The sequence below is a fragment of the Scyliorhinus canicula genome, chromosome 7 (assembly GCF_902713615.1).
Source record: "Scyliorhinus canicula chromosome 7, sScyCan1.1, whole genome shotgun sequence".
NCBI classification, from domain to species: Eukaryota; Metazoa; Chordata; class Chondrichthyes; order Carcharhiniformes; family Scyliorhinidae; genus Scyliorhinus; species Scyliorhinus canicula.
In genome coordinates this window covers 41,032,281-41,045,937 of record NC_052152.1, presented here as the reverse complement: position 1 = coordinate 41,045,937, position 13,657 = coordinate 41,032,281, and positions in this window count along the sequence as shown.

Genomic DNA, 13,657 nt, shown 5'->3' with positions numbered 1-13,657 from the left:
TCAACATACAGCTCGTGTGCGATCACCAGATGAAGATCATGCACATGTGTGCATGCTTCCTCAGGAGTGTCCACGACAGCTACATCCTGGGGCAGTAATCCAGAGACCCAGGATAATGATCTGGGGACCCTGGATCGAATCTCACCAGGGCAGGTGATGGAATTTAAATTCAATAAAATATCTGGAATTAAAAGTCTAATGATGACCATGAAACCATTGTCGTTGTCGTAAAAACCCATCTGGTTCACTAATGTCCTTTCGGGAAGGAAATCTGCCATCCTTACCTGTTCTGGCCTTCATGTGACTCCAGGCCCACAGCAATGTGGTTTACTCTTAATTGCCTTCTGAAATGGTCTAGCAAACCATTCAGTTATTTTCAACCGTTATGAAAACACACAAAAAAGGAATGAACACCCTCCCTAACAGCATAGTGGGTGTGCCTACACCTCAAGGACTGTTGCGGTTCAAGACGGCAACTCACCATCACCTTCTGAAGGGCAACTAAGGATGGGCAATAAACACTGGCCTAACCAGCGATACCCACATCCCGTTAATTAATTTTTAAAAAAGTCTGTCATCCCCGGTCTCTTCGAGGACCACCCCATGATGGGAGGATGGCTTTTTGGGGGATAAGGGATATCCACTGAGGACCTGGCTAATGAGACCAGTACAGAGGCCAGTGACCGAAGGGGAGACCCGTTACAATGAGGCCCATGCAGCCACCCGGACTGTCATTGAGCGGTGTATCAGACTCCTCGAGATGCGGTTTCGATGCCTCAACTGCTCCGGTTGTGCACTGCCTGGAGGGTCGCCCGCTTTGTGGTGGTCTGCTGTCCCCTCCACAACCTCGCACAGCAACAGGGCGACGAGCTGGTGATGTGGAACAAGTGCCCACCTCTGAGGATAAGGAGGACAAGGATGATGATGAGGCGCCAGACCAGCAGAGACTGGAGGACTATCTCAGGGAGGAAGCAGAGGACAAGCTGGAGGCAGCAGGGCAGGGGCGAGGGTCTGGCAAGCCCGGAGGGTCAGGGAGACCCTCATACTCGCTCACTTCACAAAGGACATGTACCTTACCCACCCATCACCCCCATCTCCCACCCTCCCTGGATATGTGTTACATCACTCCAGGGTGCTGGGACTGTGTCAGCACCGCCAGTGGGTCGCTGTTGAGGGCTGAGGGTGATGATAACCCGCAGAGAGCTGAACGCCGGTGCTCCTCAATCTACACCATAGTCTGACCCATGCCTAAGTGCTGAGTGCTCACTCACACCCTGTACGCGGTGTGCCCGGGAAAGGGGGGTGAAGCAGGTGAAGGTGCCTGGAGGGAAGGGCCAAGGGTTTGTAGGTAGGTCCGCATTGCGGAAGAAAGTGACAGAGGCGTCATACTGATTGTGTTCAAGGGTTTCTAACGTGTAATACAATTCCCCACTCTCTCCGCCACCCCTCACCCCCCCCTCCCCCTTCCCCTCCCCTTCACCCCCTACCTAACCGGTGCCCTCAGTAATCCTCAAAGTGCTTAACCTTTCTAGCGCTACCGCTACGTCGAGGTGTGTCCTCAGGATGCATATCTGAGGTGGAGGCAGCCAGCTGCTTATTACATCCCATGGCCTTTGATGCCCCTGATGGGTGCGCTCTGAGGCCGGAGAGCCCCAGAGCACTTGTCAGCAATACCCAGCGACCCCTCCTCCCACTTGGTGCCCATAGGGCCCTGGGGTTCACCTTCGGAAGGAGGGACAGCTGGTTCAAGACCCGGGCACCCCTGTGTCATCTGACTCTTCCAGCCCTGGCGGTTCCGAATGGTCTGCACCGTGTCGATGCCCTTGGTGATGCTCCTCAGTGACTGGGACAAGCTCTGCAGTAACTCAGCAATGCCCACCTGACACTGGGTCATGTTCCGCAGCACCTCGGCCATCAGCAGCTGTGTGGTACTCACCAGATTGTGCCCCAGAAGCCTGACAAACGTTTCCCAAGAGCTGCTGGTGGAAGGTGGGGATGACAACTGTGACACATCGATCATGTCTTCCTCAGAGTTCTCCTCCAAGGTGTTCTCATGGGAGACTGGAGAGGGGGTCACCCAGATGGGCTGGCGTCACTGGCTGGAGGACCTGTGGGAGAATGGACATGTGGTCAGTGGGAGGGATGGGCCAGTCAGTAAGGCAATAATAATTCACATGTGGCAGGACCTCTGGGTGGGGCCCAGTCGATGCTCACCTCTGCGGCTTCCACCAACCTCCATGTTGGAGACCGCTCTGTCCTCGGCCACCCCCGTCACCTCCAGGGCCCGCTCCTCGAAGGTGGTGAGGATTCTGAAGTCCGGCACCCCGCCGCTTGTCTGGGCTCTCTGCCAACGGTTATGCGAGAGCTCCTCCTGAGGAGACACAGAGAGGGCATCGTTAGACACACGGGTGGTTCACAATGGTGGAAGGAGAGCTGTGAAGAAAGGGTTGAGAAGGTTGAAGGGAGGGGAGGTAAAGGGAAGGTTGGGGCCTGTATGGAGAGTTGCTGGGGGGGGGGGGGGGGGGACGTTGGTGTCTACTCACTCATACTGTCCGGTGTAGGCCGTTGATCTTTTTACGGCACTGGAGGCCCGTCCTCCTGGTCACACTCCCCGAGCTGACATCTGCTGTCACCTCATCCCAGGCAGCACTGGCTGCACTATGGCTCACCCTCCGGCAGCCTTGGAAGAACAGGACATCCCTCCTGGCCTCCACCGCGTCTAGGACCCTGGCCGAATCTTGGGGCCGGTCTTCTCGGCGCCATGGTTGCCAGCTGACTGGGGTTGGCTGTGAAAGTGCTGTTTAAGTGCGGCTCAACCTTGTGAGTGGGGGCTGGCAAGCGCGGTCCCAGCAAATCGCCTGGTGAGCCTTTATTTGCGGCGAGAAGCCTGTGGGGCCTTGTTACGTGGACCAATTAACGTTGAATAGCATCACTGGCCTCGCTGGGCTGAGCGTCAGGAAGCTTGCAGCAGTTCCCGCTCGCTACCACACTTAGAAATCTTTGCAGAGAAATGCGGCCACTATGTACAAAGGCCTCAATTATATGCTCCTCATGTCCGTCAACACCACAGGCATAAGTGCTGCGTCAGCCTCTTGATACTGACCCTCTATCTTATCCATCTTCATGAAAATCCTGCATTTCTGCATATGGAATTCACTGCCAAGTGTTGCAGCAAACTGTGCTTCTGCAATCTAATATATCACCTTCTCTATAATATTGCAGCATTTTATTTCAGATGATTCTTCTATTGTGGTAAAAACTGCCCATGGCCGTCTTTACATTTCGCTTTAGATTTTTAAAATATCTTTCTGTGTTAGTATTCCCAGGTTCGTTGCCTGTTTCCTTTCCATTGCCAAACACTCCAAATTCAGCTCATCTCGAGATCACCTTTGATTTCTGTCCCCTCCATATCTCAAATTAGACAGCCGTCATTCTGCCACCTGCATTATTAGCTGCCTTCAAGTCACTGATCATCTTGTAACGAAAGCCTGTTGACTTTAGCAATCTTTTAAACCGCATAAATTGACATGTAGCTTGGTGTAGTTTTCCCTTAAAGGTCAGTAGAGGGCAGAGTAGAAAAAGGCGACGTGCATTTCCCAGTGCCTGTCGATGTGTCACAGCTTTATTCTGCACAGACTTCTTGGGACGTGAATTGCTCTGATTAGAATATAGTGACGTAACCACGTCATTCATGATTTCCTCTCATTTGGTATCTCTAGCATTATTTCAGAATGTGTTAAATATAGCAGATAATTAATTTCTGAATTAAAATCCAAATGTTCTGACTGCTCTGCTCCATCATTTTAATTTTCAAGTGAAGATAAAGGCTCCAATCCAGAAAAAAAAGGCAAGAGATTAGCAAAGTGTCAGCAGGTCTGTTTGTGCCATTACTTCAGAATTATTATGTTACTGGTGGCCGATGCCTAATCTCATTACCAAATTAATCAATTGAGGAAGTGGATCATATCCCTTATCTCCATAACATAGCCTGCTCCACAGTTTTCACAAAACACTCTGTGCCCAGAAAAGAACGGAGATGGATTCCAAAGGGTGCAGATGGTCTATGAAAGATGAGGCAATATCTGATGTGGATGGACCGAGCCACTGAGTCAATGTTGGAAAGGGGAGCTGATGTGGCAGGTGATGGTGTGAGAACATTTGAATCTGACAACTAAAGGGGTTTCGGCTTCATTTTTAAATTGTGTTTGACAAAGATTTTGACGCACACAATAGTCTGGATTTTCCCCCCGGGGCAGGAAACTGTTCCTGGATCCCAAGCCCACCCCCTGAGGAAAACAATCACACACTGGGATTTTCACGGAGACAACCTCTTCATCTAAAAAAAAAGGGAACAGATTTCTTTTCCAGATATGGACAGCCTGGAGAGTCAATGGGAGGCCTTTCATCTTGATAGCATCAGCAGGCGACAATGGAAGTTAAGTAACAGAGATAGTCTTCAATATGGAGGTGCAATCTCACCAACTTTTTTGAAACTTTCAATAAAAATGGTTCCTGCAGTCAGGCCACCACTGTGGGGAAACATGAGGGAATCTCTCCAACAGAGTGGCCAGCTCTCTCACCCAGGGAGGCAAGGGAGGTCTGCAGGTATGCTGCCAAGTGTTAGCCTCCAGCCAGTTGAAATGAAATGAAAATGAAAATCACTTATTGTCACGAGTAGGCTTCAATGAAGTTACTGTGAAAAGCCCCTAATTGCCACATTCCAGTGCCTGTCTGGTCACTGATTCAGGAAACTGGAGGCCTGTTCTAGAAAATTCCAATCAACTTCCTTAAACAAGGCTCTTAACAAGCCTATTTGACTATCTGCCTTGTAGGGGCAGGCAGCCCAGTCAGCCCTGAAACCACCTCAACAAACGTGTTTGTGGCATGGATGAGCCTTAGGAAACCTGCAGAGAAATGAACACTATTATTCCATTTTCTTCTGGATAGAAACTTCATTGATCCATTTGATCTTGACTATCCACAAATAAAGCTGGCGATCTTTCTGGGGCACTAGACATGCACGCTGTACAGGATGATGTTGTGATAATAGTCATTGCGAACTAAACCCCTAAAACTGAAGTAATCCCCACAAAACACTAACAGCTGGGTTTTCCCATCCCGATGTGTGTCGGGAAGGCTTTAACAATGGTGGCTGGGGCCGGATCCATTCCCAATTCCAGAACTTGGTTGAACGGGTGAAGGGAGGGGTAAGGGTGAGGGGTTTGAGAGGAGTAAGGGTATTCGGGGATGAAGGGTTTGAGCAGGTTTGGAGGATGTGGGGTGGTCATATAAGGGCTATGGGGTCCTCACACTGAGCTGCTGAACTGGGCCAATTTATCTACGAACAAAGGTGGGCCTTTTAATCTGGCCTCCTCGGCCCACCTCCCCGGTGACCCACCCAATTCCAGGCCAAATCACCTAGACCTGATGAAAATGCCACTAGCTGGCAATGCTGGGTAGGAGGCAGATCTCACGACGTCGGGAAATTTTCCAATTCCCAATGTAACGTCAAACATGAAAATCCGGCACCAGGCCACCGGCTTGTTTATCGTCTAGAATTTAACCGGTCATCTTAACCCCATTGTCCATTCTCTTGTCTCAACCTCATTTCACAATGTGGTGACAAAAAGAAGTCAATAGACAAAAAACAAAACACAGATCCTGCACTTTCAGCAGAAGCTAACTAGCGCAGTCAGCTAAATTGTATTCTGACACATTAAACCCTAAAACATCCTGGGAATGAAAAACTTTAACCATTTAATTATTTATAGCTACAGTACAAATCCACTATTTATGAGCTATTTATAAGCAAAAATAACTGCAAAACTCGTAATCACAGGAGATTAAAGGAAATCCTAATCCTGTGTGTGCATGTACATTATATATATACCTTTTATATACAATATGAATGACTAAGGTATCATATAGAGGATGGGATAGCCACCTGACTACATCAGCTGAAAGCCCGATCGGTTTTCAGATCTGGACTTCATTACAATGCATGAGGCAAGTTGGCATAGCTTTACCGCAGCCCTCGCTTTGACCTCACATTGTTCTCTAGTTTCTCTCTTATCTCCCCTCATTGCCTCTCAGGGCTCATCTTGAACATGAGACCCACCTTGTGCTCCCTTAACCTTATTCCCACTAAACTGCTGACCACCCAAATTCTCTTTCCCCGCCCCCCTCCCCCCCCCCCCCCCCCCCCCCCCATGTTAGCCAATATGGTTAATGGTTCTCTCTCTTCAGGTGTTTAAATCTCCTTTAAATCTTCGTCATCTCGGAAACCTAACCCTTTGTGGTATTTTTAAAGGACAATCTTGCAGACCACAATGTTACAAACAAACAAGAGCTTTATTGGAAAGATATCTTCTCACAAGCTGCTAGAATAGAGTGACTGTTAGCCCGCCCAGACTGCCAATGATGCCATCAGTACATCACGTGATCGAACTCTTAAAGTGACCCAGTTCCAACTCGGAACAAACGTGAATCCACAACACTTTCCTCCCCCTTTACATAATAGGTTCCTGCAATGAAACACAATATAATGTTAGCAATCAAAATTTACAACATGAACAATTAACAAACACAACAGGCAATAAGTTAGACGTTTCAGAGGACATCAATTCCTGTGTGGTTGTCGGCTAATCTCAAGCGTCTGCTTTTTGTGTTGATTGTAACCTCTGGTGTTTTTGGTGTAGTTTGGATGTCATCCATTATTGCCTCAACCTGAATCCACATTAAATTTGGAGGTTGACTCGGTGTTAAACTGTCCTCAACTGAGTTATTGATGCGACCATCGATTCACACGAGATGGAGAGTTGAAGTGAACAGTGGTTTTAATCAACTAGAACTGTGTCTGCCTGTGACTGCTCTGTACTGAGAGCCGCCTGCAGGGCAGCAGATCTATATACCTTCCCTGAGGGGGCGGAGCCAGGGGCGCAGCCCACAAGGGCACCAACATGATACAATGCGATGTAATGTAATACAATGGTCCATAGGTGGAGCCCACAAGGGCATCAACATAGTACAATGTAATGTAATACAGTGGTGAATGGTTTCCATAATACATTCACCACACTGTCCTCAACTGAGGTACTGTCTTCCACAGTTGTATCTGGTATTGTCAGGTTCTCAGGTATGTACAGGTCATAACTTGGCACAGTTTGTTGTAGACTCTCAGTTGACACTGGGTATGATCTATCAGCCACAATTGGAGTGGGATGTGGCCGGAAGATGCCGGGAGAGGTCTTCCCCAGGCTTCCCGATATCCGTTGCACTTGCGAGATCTAGCCAGATCTAACCAAAGTGTTGTGAAATGCTGAGACCCATTTTAAGAACCCACTTAACTGTACTGATGTAGGATCTAACTGGCTTTGGGTATTTATCGGCTTCCCCAGGGAGACCCCAGCCAGGCACCGATTAGTACTGCTCTGTGCAAACGTGGGCCAGGCGGGATGGCACCTGGGGGTCTCCCAGGCCATTGAAGGCCCCTGGGTGGTCGGGGAAAGGACAGGGCTGCCCTTGGCTCTCCCCCTGGCACCTGGATCCTGGGTACCTTGGCACTGCCAGGCTGGCACCTTAGCATTGCCAAAGTGCCTGGGTGACACAGAAGGGCCAGCAGGAGAACTGTCAGGGTGGCACTGCCAAGGGTTAGGGCTTGAGGGGGCCATGCCCATCAAAGGAGGGATGTGGGGAGTATGAAAGGTGGGGGGGCTGAAGGGTGGGGGTCCTGGAAGCGTGATACCCAAAAGGGAGCATGGTAAGGTTTGAAAAGAGGGGGACCTCAGGGACCCCATAGCGGGTGTCCTCATATGGGGGATATGGGTTAGTGCCCATGTACGTGGGCTGGGTGACATTGCCTGTGACATTTATATATGGCCCTGTGGTACTAAAATGTACCTGGAGATGTTTGTGGCCGTCAAGGCGCACTGCATTGTTGTTGTAATGGCATACCCATGGGTTCTCTTTCCTTTGGCGTCCTTTGGTTCCTCTGCCCTGCTTCCCCTGTGCTCTGGGTAGTGTCTTCCCTCCTCCCTTTCCTATCCCCCCTCCTCCCTTCTCCTCGTTCTTTGTCTGTTTGGGTCCGTCCTCCCCCCTCCCTGCTCCCCCCACCCCCCTTCCCTTATTGGTTGCTGTTGATGAACAGTCCTCAAACAGTTTGGTAAATTGCTTCCACGTGTTGTGGAAGCCTTCCTCCGATCATCTGATGGCCTTGGGTGGCACTGCTGATCTCCAGCGGGTGATTAGGGAGACAAAGGCTAAGCCCTTTCCTCATAAAGAGCTCTGGCTATTCCGATGCCCCGAAGACCACTAATAGTGGGCTTGGCTCCGCCTTCACACCCAAAACCTTGGGCATGCCCTTGAAAAAGGAAGCCCAATACCCAACAAGTCTGGGGCAGGTCCACAACATGTGGGTGTGGTTAGCTGGGCCTCCCTGGCACCGTTCACACTTGTCCTCCACCTCCAGGAGGAACCCGCTCATGCGTGTTCTGGTCAAGTGCGTCCTCTGCACTACCATTAGGTGTGTTAGGCTCAGCCTTGTGCATGAGGAGGTGGAGTTTGCTCTATACAGTTCCTCAATCCAGAGTCTTCCCCCTATCCCTCTGCCTAGCTCTTCCTCCCACTTTTCCTGTGTTTTATCCAGCAGTGCCCTTACCTCCTCTAGCAGCCGTCTGTACATGTCGACGCAGCTACCATCCGCTAGTTCGTCCAATGTTAGATGTCTGTCCAGTAGGATGTGTCCGGGTCGCTGGAGGAACGTTGCGGACTCCTTGCGGAAGAATTTTGTTGCATTTACCGGAGCTCGTTCCCTTTCCGGAACTGGAGCTTTTCCGTTAGTTCCCCCAGGGTTGCTACACTGTTGTCTGCGTATAGGTTCCCTACTGTCAGTACCCCTCCTGTCTCCACCTTTTAAATGAGGCATCTATTGTTACAGGGGTGCATTTATGGTTTCTGCAGATAGGGGCCAAAGTGGAAGTTGCACCCAGATGGAAATGGTGCCTGAGTTGATTCCATGTCCTCAGAGTGGCCACTACCTCCGAGCTCTTTGAGTACTTGGCTAGGGGAAATGGGAGTGCATGTGTCCCCGTGCAGGAGGTGTCCTCCGTTCTCACCAATTCCGTCTCCAGCTACTTGATCCATCCCATACACTTTCTGCGTTGGCCGCCAAGTGGTAAAATAGGAGATTTGGAAGGGCCAAGACCCCCCATGTACCTCCTTCTTTCCAGGACACTGTTACGTGTCCTCGGGTTCTTTCCCCATCCTCCCCTCCCCCATACCCAAAAATGCCATGATTAGTTTGTCTCCTTTGGTGAAGAAGGCTTTGGGGATGAAGATTGGGAAAGAGGAATTTTGGTAGCACGTCCATTTTGATTGTCTGCACCCTCCCCACCAGGGAGAGCAGGAGGGGGTCCCACTTCCACAGATCCCTCTTAACCTTTTCCAATAGTCTCAATAGGTTCCGCTTGTGGACCCGTGTTCAGTCGTGGGCTATCTGGATCCCCAGGTATCGGAATTTGGTTTGGGCCAGCTTGAAAGGCAGCTCTTCCAGCTCTGATTCCCACCCCCTGCGGGTTCACAGGCACATATCACCCCTGCTCAGGTTGAGTTTGTAACCTGAGAAGGCTTTGAATTGCCTTAGGAGGTTCATCATTCCTCCCATGCTGGCTAGGGGGTTTGAGACAGAGGAGCAGGTCATCCACGTAGAGTGGGCCTCATGCTCCCTTTCTCCCCTCTGGATGTCTCTCCGTCCCTTCGCTGCTCTAAGGGCGATAACCAGTGGTTCTATTGTCAAGGAAAATAGCAGTGAGGACAATGGGCATCCCTGCCTTGTGCCTCTGTGCAGACGGACGTATTGAGAGTTGGTGGCATTTGCCCATACGCTCGCCATGGGAGTGCTGTCCAGTAGTTTCACCCACGAGGTGAACCCTGGCCCAAACCCAAACCGTTCCAGTTCCAGTTTCAACGGCAAACGTGTTTGTAGCCTGTTAACCTGCAGGCGCTTGACTCATATTAAGTGTCCATTCATTTGTATCAGAGATTTTTTTTTGATCTGTTGAATGCTGAGATTTTTTTTTCCCAAAGGGAAAATTTTCAGCCTCTGAGCTTGAAGGACACTTGCACAACGCCGGTAGATCAGTGAATAAACGGTTTGTGTGGTATGCTAAACCAGGATATTTCCAGATCTGGAAGCAAAATCAAAATGCTGGAAATCTGTAAGAGAAACAGAAAATGCAGGAAGAACTCAGCAGGTCTGGCAGCATCTGTGGGGAGAGAAACAGAGAGCGTTAGCTGCGGGCGCAAATCCCATAACGGCACAAAATCTCGCGTGCGGCCAAAAACGGGATTGAGATCTTCCCTGCCCTTCCATGGTGGGGTAATCAGGTTAACAGCTAGACATGAACCTGATTACCCCACCCACGGGAGCCGGGGGGGGTGGGGAAGATCTCCAGCTGGGATCCTGCAGGTGCAAATCTAGTTTTTGTTTGCTCGCGCGATTTAGCAGCCATTACGAGATTTTAATGAGTTTACATATAATTAGTGGGATTGATGTTGCAACATTCGGCCATTACCTTTTTTCTTCCCCCTCCCACCAGCCCCGGCGTTGTGACATCACGTGGCGCACATCACTACTGATTTTCAAAGAATGAAAACGAGTCACGATGGCCACTCCGCGGTACAGAGGTATCTTCTGGTGTTTGAGGGACGTTCCTGTGCATTTCCCCCTGGCACCCTGGCAGTGCTCCCTGGCAGGACTTGGGGGAACGCAAGAGAGAAGGGGAAATGGGTGGGGGGTGGTGATGTTGGAACGTGGGACAAGAGGGCGAGACAGAGGGTTGGATTCTCCGCCCCGCCGCGCCACATTTCTGTTTCACCCCGCCGGCGGGATGGTCCGTTCTATCGGCTGGTCAATGGGGTTTCCCATTGTGGGGCAGCCCCATGCCGTCGGGAAACCCCTGGGCTGCCAGCAAAATGGAGCATCCCGCCGGCAGAGAATCCAGCCCAGAGGCAGAATTGGGGGAGGGGGTCCATTGGCAGGAAGGGGGGGGGGGGGCGGAGACAGGACAATGGGGCAGGGGGGGCTGTGGAACATTGGAGGGTCTGGCTGAGACAGGACTGGGAAGCGGGGTGGGGGGCAGGCAAGGGAAGAGGTGGGGGATACGGATGCAGGATGCAGGGAAGGTGTGGAACATGAGAGGGGAGCAGGGAGATTAAGGCAGGATTGGGAGGGAGGGATTAGTGAGGAGGCGACAGAGGCAGGACTGTGAGGTGGTAGTGTGGAACACGGGAGAGGAGGAGGAAGGCCAATGTTGGACTTGGGTGTGGTGAACACGAAGGCAGATGGGGAGATAAAGACCGGGCTGGGAGTGTTTAAGGAACAGAATGGAGTAGTGAAAGACAGTCATTGGGGAAAGAATTATAAAGCAGTCCAAGGAGAAGACAGACACTTTCCTGGGGATGAGTCCATGCTGGCGGGGGCCTATTTAAGACACTGTCCTGGCGTGCAGGCATGCTGTTGGGGGCATATTGAAGAGACTACCGGAGGGCTCTGCGGGTCATTTTAGTGGGCTCAGCATGGCACCCATATTGTGCTCTTTGAAAAAGTAACATGTGCTGTGGATAAAGGGGAACCAATGGATGTACTAAACGTAGTTTTCGAGAAGGCATTTGATAAAGTGCCACATGAAAGATTATTGCGAAAAATAAAAGCTCATGTTATACTGGGTAACATATTGACATGGATAGAAGATTGGCTGGCTAACAGGAAACAAAGAGTAGGCATCAATGGGTCTTTTTCTGATTGGGTGGAACAAGTGGTGTGCCACAGCGATCAGTGCTTCGACCTCAACTGTTTACAGTTTAAATAAATGACTTGGATGAAGAACTTGAAGGCACTGTTGCTAAATTTGCTGATGACACAAAGATAAGCAGGGAAGTAAGTTATAAAGAGGACAGAAGGAGTCCATCCAGTAAAGTGACCAACCATGCCTGGGAGGCAGTGACCGTGATTGTCAGCGCTAGCTCACTCCAAAAGAGGACAGGGTATCTGTGTCGTAAGAAGATGAAGTATCTCCTTCATGTAGCCTGGATAAGTCCACCTCCTCATGTCTCCCTCAGAGACCCTTGACACAGCCATCGTCTGAGGTCCTTATTTCCTCCTCCTCCGCGAGTTGCCCGTCGCCACCCTCCTCGATATCCTCCTCATCCAAGGAGATGTGGGGCTCCTCCATCTCCTCCTGGTCCAGCTGCTCTACCACTGCAGTGCCAGGTTGTGCAGAGTGCCACATGATGCGGGACACCCCTGGGCTGTATTAGAGGAGTCCCCATGACCGGTCCAGGCATTGCAACTGCATCTTGAGCAGTCCAATTGCCCACTCAACCAATGCATGGGTTGACACATAGCAAGTCTCAGCGGACGTTTATGGCCTCCGCAGTGGCGTCATCGGCCACCTCCTGAGTGGATACCCTTTTTCCAAGAAGAGCCATCCCTCCAGCCACTGCTGTCCCTCAAAAACGGCTAAGATCTGTGAGTGCTCTAAGATGTAATTATCATGGACACTCATAGAATTACAGGATTAACAGTGCAGAAGGAGGCCATTCGGTCCATCGAGTCTGCACCAGCCCTTGGAAAGGGCACCCCACTTAAGGCCACACCTCCAACCTATCCCCGTAACCCCACCTAACCTTTTTTTGGTCACTAAGGGCAATTTAGCATGGTCAATCCACCTAACCCGTACATCTTTGGACTGTGGGAGGAAACCGGAGCACCCGGAGGAAACCCACGCAGACACGGGGAGAAAGTGCAGACTCCACACAGACAGTGACCCAAGCCGGCAATCGAACCTGGGACCCTGGAGCTGTGAAGCAACTGTGCTAACCACAGTGCTACCGTGCTGTCCTCGGGAAACATGCACATACCTGCATAATGTGCATCTCGTGGTCATAGACGATCTGGGCATTGAGGGAGTGATATCCTTTGTGGTTCATTAATAATGCCCCATGCTGCCTTAGGGAACACAGAGGCAAGGGGTGCAGTCCATGGCACCCTGCACCTGGGGCATGCCTGCTATATGAGCGAAGCCCATGTTCCCGGTGTCCTGGCTCACCTCGTTCCGTTTCAAGTTGATGCACATGTGGGCTCTTGCAAATAACGCATCTATGACCTCCCTAATGCACTTCTGCGCTGCTAACTGGCAGATTCCACGCAATCACACATGCAGCCCTGAAACAAGCCGCTGGCACAGGCGTTCAGAGAGCAGTAACTTTCAGTGTCACAGACAATGGGTGACCTCCGAGTCCATGTGGTGCCAACTCTTGCATCACCTGGCACAGGTGGTCAACCGCTCCCCAGGACAGATGCAATCTTCTCCGGCATTGGACCTCTGACAGCTGGAGGTAGGACGTTCTATGTCGGTACGTCCGTGGCCAACAGTGTCTCCTCTGTGGCCCTTCTCACAGAATATCAATGAGCCCTGCCTCTCCCTCCTTGCAGGGTGCTGGTCCTGGCTGAGTACAGCGGCACTTTGCTGTTTCTGCTGCTGCTTGATCGTAATCACCTCAACTGGCCCCGTGATTCTCCCGATTCGAAAACTGAATGGAAGACAACATCAAAGTGAGCGATGAGGAGTCCTGACAATGCCCTGACCCACAGCACTAT